Genomic DNA, 18795 nt, shown 5'->3' with positions numbered 1-18795 from the left:
TTGGCAGTGAGCCGAAATCGCGCCACCGCACTCCAGCCTGGGTGATGGAGCCAGACGCCATTTCTTAAAAAAAAAAAAAAGCATAACACATACAATTATGTGCAATATAATTGTGTTACTAGTTTATGTATTTCCTACACTGTGCTTTTTATTGTTATTTTAGAGTGTACTCCTTTACTTATATATATATATTTTTTAAAGTTTATGTACCACCAGGGATGAGGTTAAAACAAAATGTTAACTATAAAACAACATCAGACAGGTCCTTCAGGAGGTATCCCAGAAAGAGACATTGTTACCACAGGAGATGACAGCTCCATGCATGCTATTGCCCCTGAAGACCTTATGGGACAGGATGTGGAGGTGAAAGACAGTGATATTGATGGTCCTAAACCCTGTGTAGGCCTCAGCTAATGTGTGTCCGTGTCTTCATTTTTAATTTTAAAAAAGTGTAAAAAGAAAAAAATCAAAAGATGTTAAAATAGAAAAAAGCTTATAGGATAAGGATATAAAAAAGAAAATGTTTTTGTACAGCTATACAATGTGTTTGTGTTTAAGCTAAGGATTATTACAAAAGAGTCAAAAAGTTTAAAAATTAAAAGTTTATAAAGCAATAAAATTACAGTAAGCTAAGGTTAACTTATTATTGAAGAAATAAAAAATTTTAAATAAATTTGTGTAGCCTAAGTGTACAGTGTTTATGAAGTCCACAGTAGTGAACAGTAATGTCCTAGATCTTCACATTCATTCACCATTCACCCACTCAATCCCCCACAGCAACTGCCAGTCCTGCATGCTCCATTCATGGTAAGTGCCCTATATAGGTGTACTTTTTAAAATCTTTTTTCTCTTTTTCAGAGTCTCATTCTGTCACCCAGGTTGGAGTAGTGTGCAGTGGTGCGATCTTGGCTCACTGCAACCTCCACCTCTTTGACTCAAGTGATTCTCCTGCCTCAGTCTCCCAAGTAGCTGAGATTACAGGCACCTGCCAAAACACCTGGCTAAGTTTTGTATTTTTAGGGGAGATTGGGTTTCACTACATTGGCCAGGCTGGTCTCAAACTCCTGACCTCAAGTGATCCTCCTGCCTCGGCCTCCCAAAGTGCTGGGGTTACATGTGTGAGCCACCATGCCTGGCCCATTTTTATCTTTTATACCTTATTTGTATTGTACTTTTTCTATGTTTACATATGTTTAGATACACAATTACTTACCATTGTGTTACAATTGCTTACAGTATTCAGTAGAGTAACATACTGTACAGGTTTGTAGCCTAGAAGCGATAGACTATACCTATAGCCTAGACATACAGTAGGCTATACCATCTGGGTTTGTGTAAGTACATTCTATGATGTTCACACAAGGAAGTCACCTAACAAATGCATTTCTCAGAATGTATTCCTGTCGTTAAGTGACACATGACTGTACAGCTAAATAAACCTGGGGAGTTCTGGTTTCATGATTATAAGGAGAGAATGGGGGACCTGAGGGGCACAGTTTGCTCTGCATTCTAGAAAAAGGGAGCAATGACTTTTCTAGTATATCTCTAGAATTATCCCCAATAGACAAAATCCTGGCTATGTTTTTGCAGTCTGCCTCCTTGACATAAACCTTCTTACAACACAGATGAATGATGAGGCTTTCTTGGCTTGGTGGGCCATGAGGATCACCCAACTTAGTCCTCTTAGGCTGATTCTATGCCCAATTAATAACTTAAGTGTAATGTCACTTCCCATGGAGATTTTCCTATAAGAAGCAAGTTCCCATAGTAGCAACCATAAACATTTTTTCTTCTTTTGTAAAATTCTGGGGTATGGGCATGGTGGCTCATACCTGTAATCCTACCACTTTAGGGGCTGAGCTAGGAGGATCACTTGAGCTCAAAATTTGAAACCAGCTTGGGCAGTATAGGAACATTTTGTCTCTACAAAAAATTTAAAGATTAGCCAGGCATAGTGACACAAGCCTGTAGTCCCATCTACTCAGGAGGCTGAAGCAGGGGGATTGCTTGAGCTGAGGAAGTTGAGGCTGCAGTGAGCTATGTTCACACCACTGCACCCCAGCCTGGGTGACAGAGCAAGACCTCATCTCAAAAAAATTTTTAGAATTTCATTGTGCATATTTAAGGTATACAGCATGTTATGAGATACATATGTACAGTAAAATGGTTACTATAGTGAAACAAATTAACATATCCATCATCTCACATAGTTACCCACGTTTCTCTCCTGTGGCAAAAGCAGTTATAATCTGCTCATTTAGCAAAAATATTGAATACAATGCACCATTATTTAATGTAGTCCTTATGCTATATATTAGACCTTTGGACTTGTTCAGCCTACATATCTGCTACTATCTATTAAGAACTTTAAATCTGCATCTCCCAATTTTCTCCCCTCCACCTGAGCCTAGTAGCCACTGTTTTAGTTTCATTCTCCATACATTTGACCTTTTTTTTTTTAAGATTCTACATATAAGTGAAATCATGCAATATTTTTCTTTTGTTTTGTCTGGCTTGTTCCACTTACCAGGTCCATCCACGTTGTGGGAAATGGCAGGATCTCCTCCTTTTCTAACGCTTAATAATATTCTATTGTATATACATATACTACAGTTTCTTTATCCATTCATCTGATGACAGACACCTAGCTTGCTTTCATATCCTGGCTATTGTGAATAATGCTGCAACGAACATGGGAGTGTAGATATCTTTAAGAGGTAGTGATTTCATTTCTGTTGTATATATACCCCAAAAGAGGGATTGCTGGGCCATACGGTAATTCCATTTTTTATTTATTTAGGAATATCCATATTGTTTTCCATAATGGTTGTACCAATTTACATTCCAATCAACAGTGTGCAAAAGTTCCCTTTTCTTCACACCCTTGCCAACACTTGTTATCTCTTGGCTTTTTGTTAATAGCTATCCTACCAGGTGTGAGATGAATCTCATAGTGATTCTGATTTGCATTTCCTTGATGATTAGTGATGTTGAATACCTTTTCATAGACCTCGTGGCCATTTTTATGTCTTCTTTGGAGAAATGTCTATTCAGGCACTGTGCCCATTTTTAAATCAGGTTATATGTTTTCTTGCTTTTGAGTTGCATAAGTTCTTTTTTTTTTTTTTTTTTTTTTTTTTTTTTTTGAGGCGGAGTCCCGCTCTGTCGCCCGGACTGGAGTGCAGTGGCCGGATCTCAGCTCACTGCAAGCTCCGCCTCCCGGTTTTTTTTTACGCCATTCTCCTGCCTCAGCCTCCCGAGTAGCTGGGACTACAGGCGCCCGCCACCTCGCCCGGCTAGTGTTTTTTTTGTATTTTTAGTAGAGACGGGGTTTCACCGTGTTAGCCAGGATGGTCTCGATCTCCTGACCTCGTGATCCGCCCGTCTCGGCCTCCCAAAGTGCTGGGATTACAGGCTTGAGCCACCGCGCCCGGCCTGAGTTGCTTAAGTTCTTTATAAATTTTGGATATTAACCCTGTACCAAATATATGGCTTGCAAATATTTTTTCCCAATCTATAGATTGCCTTTTCATTTTGCTGACTGTTTCCTTTGCTGTGCAGCTTTTTAATTTAATGTAGTCTGATGTATTTATTTTTCTTTTATAGCCTGAGCTTTTGGTGTGATATCCAAGAAATCAATGCCAAGTTCAATGTCAAGGAGATTTTTCCCTATGTTTTCTTCTAGGAGTTTTATGGTTTTAGGTCTTACATTTAGGTTGTTTATTTCATTTTGAGTTAAAATTATAAACTTTGGCCAGGCACGGTGGCTCATGCCTGTAATCCCAGCACTTTGGGAGGCCGAGGCGGGCGGATCACGAGGTCAGGAGATCGAGACCATCCTGGCTAACACGGGGAAACCCCGTCTCTACTAAAATACAAAAAAATTAGCCGGGCGTGGCGGCGGGCGCCTGTAGTCCCAGCTACTTGGGAGGCTGAGGCAGGAGAATGGCGGGAACCCAGGAGGCGGAGCTTGCAGTGAGCCGAGATTGCGCCACTGCACTCCAGCCTGGGCGACTGAGCAAGACTCTCTCTCCAAAAAAAAAAAAAAAAAATTATAAACTTTAAAATTTGCTTGACACTTTGGGAGGCCAAGACAAAAGGATCACTTGAGCCCAAGAGTTCAAGACCAACCTGGACAACATGGTGAAACCTTGTCTCTACTAAAAATAAATAATAATTTTTTAAAAAACTAGTCAGGTGTCGTGGTGAATGCCTATAGTCCCAGCTACTTGGGAGGCTGAAGTGGGAGGATCTCTTGAACCTGGGAGGTCACTGCTGCAGTGAGCTATGATCATGTGACCACACTCCAGCCTGGGCAAAAGAGCAAGTCCCTCTCTCAAAAAAAAAAAATTGCTAGAGTTATACATTCCATTGTAAATTAATAAGTTGGTTCAAAGTTCATTTACAGTGATACTATGTGTGTAATATACAAATTAATTCTCTTGAATCTGAATGCTCAGAAAACTTCAGGTTTCCTGTGTCTTGCTAATTGACAAGAGAATAGATGTTTATTAGGAAGAATTCAGGGGAAAAACTGAAGGAATGGGATGTACGAAGTCACAGAGCCAGGAAAGAGAGTGTCAAGTCCACACAATCATTTAACACAAATGAAGCAGAGACTGAGCATTTGAGCATTGTCTGGAAAGGCCAGTTCAAGTCAGATCATCCCATGAATGCCTTCAGGAGACATTTAGATTTTCCCCCAAGGCCAAGGAGATTGCAGTCTATTTGTAAGAAGAAGAGTAAAATAATCAGATTTATTTTAGAAAAATATCTCTGGTGATGATGTGGAAGATGGATTAGAGTGGAAAGCAACTAGATGAACTGGGATGAGTTAGGAGGAGTCTCAGTGGGAAACTACATACACCTGGAAAAAGGCAAGGGGAATAGATACAGAGTACGGAGAGTCAAGAGGATAACACAAAACAAACCATATATGGGTGTTTAATGGAGAAGCATGGATAGATTTAGCTTAGTCAAATAATTGGACAGCAATATCCTTAACTGAGATAGGAAACGGAGAAGGAAAAGTAGGTTTTGTTGTTTTTTGTGTGGGTGGAGGCTATATTAAATTTGGTTTTGAACATCTTGATTTTGAAATGATTATGAGTCATCCAAGTAGAGACGTTCAGAAGGCAATAGAAACTACAAGTCTATACTTCAGGAGAGCCATATGGGCATAAGCTGTAATTTTGGGATTTGCTGTAAATGATAGGCAAAGTTATAGAAGTTGATGACTTAGAATTTGGCAGTGGTGTTGGGGATTCAGGGAATGAGGTAAGATAAGAAGAATAAGAATAAAATTCTGGGCCGGGCACGGTGGCTCACGCCTGAAATCCCAGCATTTTGCAAGGCCGAGGTGAGCAGATCACTTGTGGTCAGAAGTTTGAGACCAGCCTGGCCAACATGGTGAAATACCACCTCTACCAAAAAATACAAAACTTAGCTAGGTGTGGTGGTGTGTGCCTGTAATCCCAGCTACTCGGGAGGCTGAGGCAGGAGAATCACTTGAACCCGGGAGGCAGAGGTTGCAGTGAGCCAAGATCACACCACTGCACTCCAGGTTGGGTGACAGAGCGAGATCCGGTCTCAGAAAAAAAAAAAAAAAGAATAAAATTCCGAGGACCCGCATATATAAGGTGTTAACAGAATAAGAAGAGTCATTCAAAGATTTTAAAAAGTAATCAGAAGTGTGGGAGAAGAGACAAGTAGGTGCAATGTTATAAAAGCTCATGGAAGCAAATGTTTTAGGATAAAGAGAGAAGTCAATATTCCCAAATGCTCCATAGGGTACTAAGAGAATGAGGACTGAAAAGAGGCCACTCCATTTATAAGTTAAGTCATTCATGACCTTTTCCAGAACCATTTCATTAAAGTGGTGAGACAGAAGTAAGATTGTGAAGACAGTAAGTGAGAACAACTCTTTCAAGAAGTCTGGCAGTTAGGAAGAGAAAGAAAATGGCAATATGTGAAGGAGGCAGGATAGAGGGAAGAGGCCCAGATTGAAGACCTTGAGTCTTTACCTTCTCCCTATTCTCGCCATCCAACAGCGAGTGTCCTATTGATACTTCATTCAAATTATTTTCAAAACTCACTCTTCCTCCCTTTTCTTCAGTTGCTCAAGTGCTGTCAAGACTTCTTTGTTTGTCTCAGACCTGTTTCCATCTTCCCAACCACCCTCCCTGCTTCTTTTTGCTCTTCTCTCCAAGCCATCCTCCATCCTGCTGCCAGACTAATTTTCTAGTATACCAGTTACCTCAGGACATTAAGTCACTTAGAAAATATCTGGAGTTCCTCATTTACTCTAATTCCCTCTTCAACCTGACATCTGACCAAGCCAAGATTGATTCTCCCTAGACATCCCATAACCATCTCCTTCCATGCTTTAGCCAAGATGGACTTCTCACTATCCAACCCATTGTACATGCTCTCCCTTCTGACTGATAAAACATCTGACTTTTCTCAGGTAATTAACCTCACCTGGCCTTCAAGATTCAACTCCCAAGCTTTCTATAGAAGAGGAGGAGGAGGAGGAATTAAGAATAATTATTAAACAATTTTATCTATCTTACCTTGCTGGTCGGCTAGAAAGAAGGGAGAAGGGAAACAAGAAGGGGAAACTGTTAAGAAAATAAATAATAAGGTCTATATTAATGTAGAAATTAATAAACATATAATATTGAATCTAGTATCACTCTTGACGAATCATTCACATACTTTTGATAGTGAAGTTCTCTGTTTACTTCAGATACTAACATCTAGTTTATACAGGATAACGACTACTATATTAAGGTTTCTAACCTACTATTCAATATGAAAACGATGCTAATTGGTGGGTTTTGGACTCAGCTTTGCAATTGGAGCACTATTGAAAAATACCTGGGGAGCTTTTTGAAATCACACACACTCCAGGAGATTCTGTTTTCATCTCTTTCAATGGCTATGCCCTCTAGCTAAGAATCCCTGCTGCCCTGTGAGTCTTCTCACTAGGAGGAGTGGACCACTTTCCTCAGATACAGGTTTGAGAGCCACTGCAGGGTATGTTGGGTGGTAAAAAGCAGAACAGTTACAAATTTGAGGTTGGTTATTCCTATGAAAAAGAAAACACAAAACATTATAGTAATTAATTGAGTGACTCCAGTTCCTCAGAATATAAAGAATAGACCCAGGAAAGTACTAAATGTTACACAAGGAGACTTTTTTCCTCCCTAAATAGTCACAAAAGAATTTTTTAAAGATGTAAGAAATGTAATATCAAAGTAAAAATAAATCAGCCAACCAGACTGTCTCCAATCTGTTGGGTGATATATTTAGCATATTTTGTAACTAAATGAGCTGACTTTTAAAGTTGTTTTGAGAATACAACTACTTAATTTACCTAATAAGACTGTATGGCACTCTACATATTATCCATTGTTAGTTGTACTCATACTGCTATGTCTTGTAGAGAGACTATGCTGCTTTTTCCTGCTACATTGTGTTAATAGTTTTAATGACGTGGACATAATTTCATAGGGGCAGTATTTTTTTTTACTCAGTTCATGAATATCAAACAATCCCAAGCTATTTTGATAACTAGCATTCTCGACCTGTGCTATTGCTGTTTGCTCATAACAATGATAACCAGTGTTTATTTAGCATCATGAAGTTTAATGACTTTGCATTTCCTTCTATTAACAAAACTCACAGAACTCTGAAATAAGTAGGCCTGTAGCTCTGATGAAAAACCCTAAAGTTCCAGAACTTCAAATTTTATCTTAGAATTTTAAAATCAGTGGGGCTTGGGCCACTACCTACTCCATGGGTTCTCACTTATGGTGAGCATCAGAATCTCTTGGGGAGCTTGTTAAACACACAAATTCCCAGGCTGGGAGATTTTAACGAGGCTCAGAAACTCGCATTTAAAACAAGAACTCAAGACAGTCCTTGAACTTCGGTTTGAATATTACTGACTAACACCCTCACTTATACATGATGAAACTGAGCCCCAGACAGAGTAAGTGACTTACTCAAGGTCACTTAGCTAGATAATGACAATCAAGTGTAGAACTGATGCAGCCTAATCCTTAGTTCTGTGTTCTTCTCACGCTTATACCCATACTGTTTAGACTGCCCTTCTGGGTTCCTACAACATGGGAGATCACCTGCTTATTACTCCCGTGACAAGAAGTTCACAGACAGTATTCTACAGATGCCACAGACAGAAGGAAGTAAGCACCATGGGAATAATAGAAGAAAGGCTATTAAAGCTGTTACCTTCATCTTTCCGAATTTCACTTTTTTATCTGCATGCAAGCACCAATGGATCATTACAGCAAAATACCAAGAGCTTGTGAGATGGAAAAAGATTACCATACGATGGCAAGTTTACTCACTCCCTTAACATAACTAAAATAGTAAAAAAAAGAAAAAAACAATTGTATTCCTGATAACGAAATATCAGAAAGGCTACATTCTGAATTTACTTTTTCTTTCTGAATTTCAGTTTCTTGTCTATAAAAAGGTATGCTAAAACTACATACTAGGCAGAATGATCTTGAGTACAGCAATAGCACATGAACAGTGCTTCATACAATCCTAGAACATGGTATATACGCAATACATTCTATAATTTTTGAAAGTATTATCATATGGTGGAAGTGCCAAGCTAATTACAATGGGCCAGGCTAATTACAATTACATACATACCAAAGTAGAATTATTGATACCTCCCATCCCTAGAGTGCTGCAGAAATTATAAAACATGGCAGCTAGATGATGTAGGAAACATTTACAAGTTTAAGGAGAACACCTATGTAGGGTAACATGGATGAATCTAATGGAATATTGAGCAAAAGAAGCAAGACACAGTAACATAAATACTATGATTCCATTTATAAAAGTTAAAGACAGGCAAAACTAAACTATATTGCTTGGGAATGCATAGTTAGGCAGCAAAACTATAAAGTAAAGCCAGAAATTCAGGAATTCTCTCTTTCTTCTCTCCCCTTCCCCTTTTCTTCCTAGAAAACAAAAACACCAGCGTAGTGGTTCCTTCTGAAGGGTACTGAGGGGTTTGCCTGGAGAAAAGGCACATGAGTGCCTAAAAGGGTGCTAGCCTTGTTTTACTTCTTGACCTGGGTGGTGGTTAAACGGGTGTTGCCTTTAGAATAATGTGCCAATTTTCTTGTTGTTTTGTGCATTTCTATTATATATACTGTATTTCACAACCAAGTTTTTAAAAGATTTTTAAAAGACACATTCAGTAAATAAAACTGAAAGGAGTTACTCAACATTCCTATTACAGATATTTGGTTGTCTCTCCACATGGACTACTAAGATAATAGAATTCAGCTGCACAGTGGGTCTATGTAAATATCCATTTGTGTACTGACACAGAGGACTCATGCCCTGGAGCCTCTGTGATGTTTAATTGAAAGGCATTTGATCAGAGGTTGCCAGGATCCATTAGACACTAAATATATCATCAACCTAATTACATATGACTTACTAGTTCAGTGCTGATTATATCCAAAATCATCAGAGTCTTAAAAATAGTCATGCTTGTTTGTCCCAACAATGTTTTCAACCATGGTTTCTATGGTTCCAACCACATATGGAGAAATAATATATGTCCTCACGGGGAGAAGAGTGATTTCTGAGTTTTAAAAAGGCAAAGGTGTCATTTTGCCACTTTGAGAATATCCCTTGATCTAGTTTGATCTATGTATGTTCCACCTAGAGACTAAATTAAAACTCTAACCAAAATATTAAAGGATGGAAATATAGTCAATGACTGTGGTTTATCATTCCATTATTAGAATTGACTAGCAGTATTTTGACACCTAGATAAGACTGCTTTAGTGTGTCTATGTGTATTGTATTATTTAAGTTATGTAATATTAGAAACTTAAAAACAATTTGGTATCAGAGTTGGTGACTGAGGTTGAGTTTGGTATTCAGTTGTTTCCATGCAACTGAATTGTTAAAATGCTTACAATTTCCTGTGATTTATTTTCTGAAGCAAGAAAAGGGACCTAACATTAATATGCTTCTTTTAGATTAATTAGATTTACTTTAATGAAATATACAAACAAGAAAGTATAATATATATTTATAGTTTAAAGAATAATAATAAAACAAACACCCTTTTACCCACCACACAGCATAAGAAATAGAACATAACTGAAATCTTCATTTCCCTTCCCCCCCATAAGAGGCAAATGCCACCCTGAATTTTGTGAATATCATTCTATGCTTTTCTTTGCAGCTTTATGCGTATTGTTTGGTTTACCTGTTTTTAAGCTTTATATAAATGAAATCATGTGGCAGTATTCTTCAATAACTTTTCTTCATTCATTATTGTACTTTTGAGATTTATCATGTCAATAAATACATCTACTTCATTCTTTTTAAATGCCATATATTCAATATGCCGTGACAGCAGTCAGACCATGTGTATCATATAGTTTCAGGGCACTGCCAATGTTTCTTCAACAATTGCCATTTCCATATACACCAGCCTTTCACTGGCCCATGCCTCAATTTTTTGCCTGTAGGCTTTCTCTGGCCATCAGTGACTACTCAGTCTGAACACACAACAGGCTGAAAATACCAAAGAATTAATGTTCCTCGGGAGCAGTTCTCAACCAATAACTGGGATAAACCAGAAGTGTTGTAAACTGTCCCCCAGAGTTCCCCAGCAGGCTCAAACTCCAATTGCCCACAGTGATAATGTGATAACACACCTTTATTGGTTTTCTTCCCTTCTGTTTAACTTCCCCATTATCTGCTGGTGTTTCTTGGGAACATATCCCAAACAAAACCCTCTCCATTCATTGCCTCAGGTCTGTCTTTGGAAGGACACAAACTAAAACAGCAGGAAAATTAAACTTAAGAACCTCTAAATACCTGATTCTGCTATGCCTCCAAGATAATGCAGCCATGCTCCAGATTTCTTCAGGGATGTCTGGGAGTTAAGCTCCTCTTGAAATCCAAAATAGGAAACAGATATAAAAGTCCTCAGCCTGTTCTGCCCTCACTTAATTAGCACATGTAAAATTGAAACACATCTTTCTTGAATCTCTTCCTTTTTTCTCTCTCTCCTCTCCCCTTCCCCTTTTCTTCCTAGAAAATAGACAAGCTTTCTTTAACTTTCCCTACATCCTATCTTCCTTCCCTGTTGGAAAGCAAGCTTTCTGAGTTCACTACCATTGACTGAAGGGACATCCTTTCTATACTACAGGAGAACTTTATGTTCTAGGTCATCCAGGCTCAGCCTGGAAAGATTAAGGAATTTATAAAAATCTCTCTCAAAACTTGTATACATTTATTTAATTTCAGAAAGTACCACTTGTCTTTATCTTTAATTCTTTCTGAAACATCCATTTCCCTGGTAGAAGTTAGACAGTAAAGAAAAAATACATAGGAGGAAAAAAGAAAAGGCAAATAAAGAACACAAAATTTCAGGATCTCTTCTTAGAAAAACAGGCCAATTTCAAACAAACAGTTCTCCCAAGACTCAAAGAAACCAAAGGCAAGTTGGCTTTCCTTAAAAAAAAAAAAAAAAAATCCTGAAAGAATAACAAGAGATAGATCAAAAGAGAGCTGAAACAAGAACAGGAAATAAAAAGTGAGTCTGTGGAGCTCAGAGATGAATAGAAACATAAAATGAAATTATTACAGAGGTGAAATTCTCATTAGAGTCAACAAATGGTAAGACATAGATATGGATAAAATACAGTCTAGGACAAAAGAATAGCCTTGAGTAAATAACATAAAATGAATTTGAAAAGAACAGAGATAAAATAAGAAAGGAGGTGGTATGGATATTAAACAAATAATCATTGTCATGGAAGAAAATAATATATGGAATGGGAAAAATTCAAATATATAATTGAATATAATTTTCTTAAAACAAAATCTCAAATCTATAGATTACGAAGACATAGCCAATATCTTGAAAATTTTGATGAAGGTTAATTACTAAGATATCTTAAAAATGGATTTAGAGCAGCAGGTTGTAAGAAGTTACACAGTACAAAATAAGAAGCACATGAACCAAGTCTACCAAAATGAGAAATAATAGGAGGAAATGAACTGAAGAGGTATTTAAGATCCTGGCATTTAGTAAGCCTACCATGGTGTGGTTGTTAAGAGGCCAGCGCTGTAAACTGCCTAGATTTGGATCCCACCTGCCCTTTATTACCTGTGTGACTAAGGTAAGTTATTTTGCCTCTCAATGTCTCAATTTTCTTAATTTTAAAATGGAGATTATATTAGCCATTCACATAACACAGTGACTGTGAAGATTGAGAAAATACATTTAGTCTTCTTTAAAAAATGCTTGCCGGCCGGGCACGGTGGCTCACGCCTGTAATCCCAGCACTTTAGGAGGCCGAGGTGGGGGGATCACGAGGTCAGGAGATCGAGACCATCCTGGCTAACACGGTGAAACTCCGTCTCTACTAAAAATACGAAAAATGAGCCGGGTGAGGTGGCGGGCGCCTGTAGTCCCAGCTGCTCGGGAGGCTGAGGCAGGAGAATGGCGTGAACCCGGGAGGTGGAGCTTGCAGTGAGCCGAGATTGTGCCACTGCACTCCAGCCTGGGCGACAGACCGAGACTCTGTCTCAAAAATAAAAAATAAAAAAATAAAAAAATAAATGCCTTGCCATATTCAGCACTATTAATTATTATTAAGTTCAACAGAGCTTGGTGATTCTCTGAAGGTAAGAGAGTAAAAGACAGGGAAGACAGGAGATGATTCCTAGGTTTCAGGATGTGAAAATCATAATGCTATGCCCTATAGAGAGAATACAGAACAAGGGGAATACAGAAGAAATGATTTTTTTTTTATTCTCAGTCAATATAGTCCCCATCCAAATCTCATCTTGAACTGTAGTTCCCGTAATTCCCATGTGTATTGGGAGGGGACCACGTGGGAAAAACTGAATCATGGGAATTCTATCTCATGATAGTGAATTAGTTCTCATGAGATCTAGTGGTTTCATAAGGGGCTCTCCACCATCGCTCTGCACTTCTTGCTGCCACCATGTGAAAAAGGATGTGTTTGCTTCCCCTTCTGCCATGATTGTAAGTTTCCTTAGGCCTCCCAGCCATGCTGAACTGTGAGTCAATTAAACCTCTTTCCATTATAAATTATCCAGTCTTGGGTATGTCTTTATTAGCAGTGTGAGAATGGACTAAATACATCAATTATAATGGATTCATTTTGAACATGTTAAGATTATCTTTGAGAAGATAGGTAGAGAGGTCCTGTGGGCACCTAGAGCTCACCTAGGACTGAAGGCAGGTGTACATGGCTTTAATGTGAGTGCAGAAGCCATGAATGTGGGTAAGATCTCCTTTGTGATGTACACAATCAAAGAAGAAAAAGGGTGAGAACTGAACCCGTGGAACATTCCCATTTATCAGCTGGCAGAAGACTAAGGCCTGTGACAAAGGACCAATGGAAAAATAAAGGAGAGGATAAATGATGAATCAAAGGCACAAGGACAGGCTGGGCACAGTGGCTAGTGCCTGTAATCTCAGCACTTTGGGAGGCCAAGGTGGGTGGATCACTTGAGCTCAGGAGTTCAAGACCAGCTTGGGCAACATAGGAAGACTCCGTGGTGGCGGGGGGCGGGGAATATATATATATATATAACAAGTACATTGGAGAGGCTGTGTTCAGGAGCACAGATGAATGGGCTGGACTTTACCAAGAGAAGCACATTTTTTCCACTGAGAAAGAAAACCATAAGGGTGTGTGTGGAAGCAGGTAAGTGTGTAGACTGTAGTTGGTAAAGCTGAAAACTCTCCTACGGAAAGATTCTCCCCAAGGCCTGAAAGCATAAGGGAATGAATAACTCCGCCCTCCACAGGCCCAGCCCTCAGGCGCAAAGCCACGTGCCCTAGCAGTGTGCATCAGGGAGATAGCAGAAGCAGGAAGAGCGTTAGCCAGAAGACATGTACCCTGTGAAGACCCAGAGAGAGGCCGTCCAGGTACCACCTAGCAGTTACATCAGACTGAGGCACTTCCTGTTTACAGGAGACTATAAAACCTCTGCCCTATCCTCATTTGGTGCTGATGCCATTTTAGGCCTCAGCCCGCCTGCACCCAGGCCCTCATTAAAACAGCATGTTGCTCCACACCGCCTCCTGTTGTCTGTTGGCGCGCTCTCGGGGTTCGAACCGATACAAGAATCTTTCACCTACCTGGTGCTTTGGCCTCATCTATAAAGTAAAAGCAAAGCCATCTGTTGTTAAATATGGAAACTCTGTGCAGCAGTGAAGATTAGGAGTAGTTAATGATAGAAGGATGACCCCTCTCAAAACAAAAAAAAAGAAAAAAAAAGTTACATTGAGGGCCCAGCAGACATTGAATGAAAATATGAACTCCAGTCAAAACTTGTTTTTGCATTTTTTTCCAGCAGCTTTTCTACTGTCCAGAAACAAGGTAGAGAATCTGAGGTAAGATATGGCATGAAAAATGTTTGACATGGCTACTTTTGCCGTAAACAGAAAGTAGAAAATAATTAAATGTAGTTCCATTTCTAGCGTTACCTAAAGTGCAGTGTTGGTTTATAAGACAGAATACCTGGACCCTGCCTCATGTGTGCCTATTGTTTGCTGAACGGATTTTAATCCTATAATAAAATCTCTCACAACATGCCATGGAAAGTATTTCCTAGAATTCTTAAAAACTAATGAGAAGGAAGTTTGAACATGCTGATTAACATGGAAGCTAGCTACTGGAAAAGAAAAGCAAAATTGAAAGATATTGTTTTAATATCCTTTCAGCTACTCTAAGATTACATAACTGAATATAGAACAAGCTATATAAAGTACAAGGCTTAGTAAAAGAAACATCAGGCTAATACCTAAGTTTTCATACCTAGTACAAAAGTCTAAAATATTTTTTACCCCCGACCTGAATATGGCTTAAACTTTTCATACAATGTACTACTAGCTTAATAGTCATTTTAGAATTAATTATTGCAAGTAGTTCATGGAGATAAGTGCATTTTTATTCAACTTTAAGTAGTTTGTTTCATTGTTTTGAGTATAAATAAGCAATCTCATCAATGATCACTTCAAAGTTACTTTATTAAATATCTTAATCATTACTCACAAAGCATTAAAGGATTATTAGTAAAGCTCCCTAATAGATAGTATTATTTTCACGCTTTCCAAGGAGTCAGTTGTCAATATAAAAAATATGTTAATATAAGAATAGTAAGGAGCATTTTATAAATAAACTGCTAAAAGCAAATTTCATTACCTTACTTGCTGCCTAGTAAACTAAACTGGGTGCCTAAAATTCCCTTTATTTTTCAACTTCAATTATATATGCACAGTATTTTAATTACTTAGCCTCTATTGTTCTAAGTGCTTAGATTTTTCCACACCAAAATTCTCCAGTTTCCACTGTGTTATTTCCTGTTATAAGATTATTCAAAGTAGTTTTTTTCTTTATTGTTGTTTTTCAAAGGGAGGCAGACTGACCAGTCGTGTTTGGGGTTATTTCACAATGCCAGTTCCTTCCTGTATACAAATTCACACAGGCACCCGTATTCATACAAATGCTGGCCCTAGGTAAAAAAATAAGGTTGCCAAGCATTTGAAGTCTTCAGACCATTCTTTCTTTGCTCCTCCTTTGGGGATCACCACCTCCCCTTCAATTATTCTGCATCCTCCTTTTTCTCCTCTTCCTTACAAAGAGCCTGGAATCAGTCACAGCTCCTGACACTCCTGAGTTACATGGCCTACTTCTGAGGCACGCATAGACTTGGTAGCAAAGCAAAGGGAAAGGAAGCGACAGACCTGTCTCAGCTGCCAGCTGCAATCTTTCTCGCACACCAGTGCCTCTCCTTCTTACAAGTTACATCCTGTCGGTAGACGGACTGGCCCAACAACAAGGTTGTATCTATTGAGGTTAAACTTGCCCCAAACAGTGTTTGTTGGAGCAGAGAGGCAGAAAGGGTACAAAATAGGAAGGTGAGTTCTCGAAAGAGTTAAAATCCAGTCTTAAATATTCCACATATGCTCAGTCAAGTAAATCCTTATGAATTTTTTACTGATATTTTGTCCTGGAAGACAGTGATATTAACATATTCTAGAAAAGAAAAACCTTGATTCAGTAACAACCTCACTAAGTGAGAGATACGTGATTAAACGATGACAAAATATATTTTGAGGTTATCTCAAAGTTTAATGAAGTTCTAAATATATAGAATGATTGAACATACACTTTTAAGAAAACACGCAATAGGAGACTAGATAGAGCTGAAAAAGACGCATCCATAGATTTTAGATTGTTCATTTCTTATATATTTGATTTTATGTATAAGAGTGTTTGTTATCCTGATTCAGAATGAAATGACTTTGAATTGTATTTGTGGAATCACTTTTTTTTCTAGCCTGAGGAATAATTTATTGTGGAAAAGTTGAAAAGTTGCTCTAATTCACTAATATTTCAAAGCATCATTTATTTTCTCAGGGAAAGAACCAGAAAATTGGATCCAAACTTAAAATATCAATACTTATAGTTTAGCATTTAAAATGAATAACTACGTGGAGTTACCAGTGATACTTTTAAAATTTATATTTTTGCTATGTGTACTGTTTCAACAAAGTCATGAGTATACCAAAGTGAGCTAATAGTCCTTATTCCAAAATGTTGCCCCAAAATAATTTCTGAACCACATGACAGATGTTTGATACAGATGACTAAATTTCTTGTCATGTTTATTGTTAATAGTAAAACCAACAGAGTGCTAGACTTCAGACACTAATATCTTCAAAATATGGACTTACATGAAACTAGACAGCGATATCATCTTAAAGTACTTTTTTGTCTTAAACAAACAAATCAAAAAAAGCAAAGATCAGAGTTGAAAGGAAGAAAAATACATTGAGTGACACCATATGGCAGCCAGACACTGGGATAGATGCTTCATATACCTTAGGTCATTTAACGTTATAGTTAAGTAGAAAATGTTTTAAAGTTGTGGAGGTATTTAACTAGTTTTTCATTTTCTAAGCCAGCACAAATTTTGACTCACCTGTTCATAATGCAGAGATTATTTGTTTTGCCCTACGTTTCTGTTGCACAACATTTTCTCTCTTTTAAAAGATATTTATTGAATCATCATCTGCCTCAGGCTTGATATGGCATAGCCTCTGAAAGACTGTTTAAGTACTTCATCTCACCTTTCAAAATATTTTCAGTGCAGGCCATTCAGTGTTCCAGGTATCTAATGAGTCATTTTCATCTTCCCAGTCTACCAAGCAGGATCTCAAAGCCTCCTTTATCTTTCTGGGTGTATACAGAGTCATTAAGCTCAAATATGTCCTTTGTCAACAGACTTGAGGGTTGGGTTTAGTTATTAACTTGGTGAGTCTCCACCCAGCTAACTATTCTAGGAAATCATTTGGTGAGTCAGGCATTCTTATATTCACATTGCAGCAGCCAGTCATCTGTCCTAAGTGCTGCCGCCAAAGACTGAATGTCCTGGAAAGTTTGTTATCACATCTCCATTATGACAAAAGCATTGTGCCGAACAGATGAAAAAATGCATTGTCAATGGAATATTTTATGTTTGTTTGTTTTCCTTTAAGCAATATTGCCTTGTTATAAAAGATCAATAAATATTTGTTCATTTCAATTCTGATGAGTCTGTGAGCTGTTACCATCAAGCACAGAGCAGCATCCTACTTTGGGATTGAGAAAGTGGGAAATCTAAGGTGAAAGTCTACAGTGATTAAACAAAACTGAAAACTGAGACACTCCTCTTCCATCTGGTAGAGAAACTGACCACATGCCCTTCTCTCCACTAAGAGGAAAGACCAGACTCACTGGTTCACTGGTATGTTTTCCTTATAGTAGACTGTGGTATGACAATGCCAAGTGATAAAACTTCTATGACACCCCTCTCTCCAGTTGATCCAAAGAACTTGGAGGGGAGGAAGAAGGGGGAAGATGTGAGGAGACACAGCAAGTTAGGCACCTCTGTTTTTTCACAGGAGCAAAAATAATAGGTTCTTATCTAGTTGGAAGGTGAGGATACTACTAATTCATAAAACAACATGAACAGAGTTAATTTTCTAAATGTCAAGACGTAAAGAAAATTTAACCTTCTTTAGGAAAAAAAATTCTTTCTAAAAGAAAGAAAGAAATTTGTATTTAATTATTACTATCTAATAGGTGCTAAACCAAGCACCTTACATGTTTTTGCTCACAACAACTCCATAATGTTGCTGTTATTTCACCATTTTACTGATGTATTAGTCCGTTTTCATGCTGCTGATAAAGACATACCCAAGAGGGGGTAATTTATACAGGAAAAAGGGGTTAGTGGACTTACAGTTCCATCATGGCAGAAGGCAAGGAGGAGCAAGTCACATCTTACATGGATGGCAGCAGGCAAAAAGAAAGAGCCGGCCAGGAACAGTGGCTCACACCTGTAATCCCAGCATTTTGGGAGGCTGAGGCAGGTGGATCACGAGGTCAGTAGTTTGAGACCAGCCTGACCAACATGGTGAAACCCTGTCTCTACTAAAATACAAAATTAGCCAGGCGTGGTGACAGGCTCCTGTAATCCCAGCTACTCAGGAGGCTGAGGTAGGAGAATTGCTGGAATCTGGGAGGCGGAGGTTGCAGTGAGCCGAGATCACACCATTGCACTCCAGCCTGGGTGACAGAGTGAGACACCATCTCAAAAAAAAAAAAAGAGAGAGAGAGCTTGTGCAGGGAAACACCTGTTTTAAAACCATCAGATCTCATGAAACTCATTCACTACCACAAAAACAGT

General features: G+C 38.4%; 2 long non-coding RNA genes across 2 annotated transcripts in view; one reads left to right on the top strand and one right to left on the bottom strand.

Annotated features, from left to right (window-relative positions):
- Positions 1 to 18795, bottom strand: part of LOC108520397 (uncharacterized) — a 40680-nt gene that overhangs the window by 7153 nt on the left and 14732 nt on the right. The gene's annotated exons all lie outside the window — the stretch shown is intronic.
- On the top strand, positions 13478 to 17955 carry LOC108520399 (uncharacterized). The gene is made up of 4 exons (XR_001882904.1): positions 13478 to 13548; positions 13864 to 14222; positions 14413 to 14452; positions 17451 to 17955. It is a non-coding gene; the product is annotated as an uncharacterized LOC108520399 (long non-coding RNA).

The sequence above is a fragment of the Rhinopithecus bieti genome, unplaced genomic scaffold (assembly GCF_001698545.2).
Source record: "Rhinopithecus bieti isolate Rb0 unplaced genomic scaffold, ASM169854v2 scaffold_50350, whole genome shotgun sequence".
Lineage (NCBI taxonomy): Eukaryota > Metazoa > Chordata > Mammalia > Primates > Cercopithecidae > Rhinopithecus > Rhinopithecus bieti.
The sequence above is the reverse complement of the archived record's forward strand: the minus strand, read 5'-3'. Positions and strand labels throughout refer to the sequence as shown.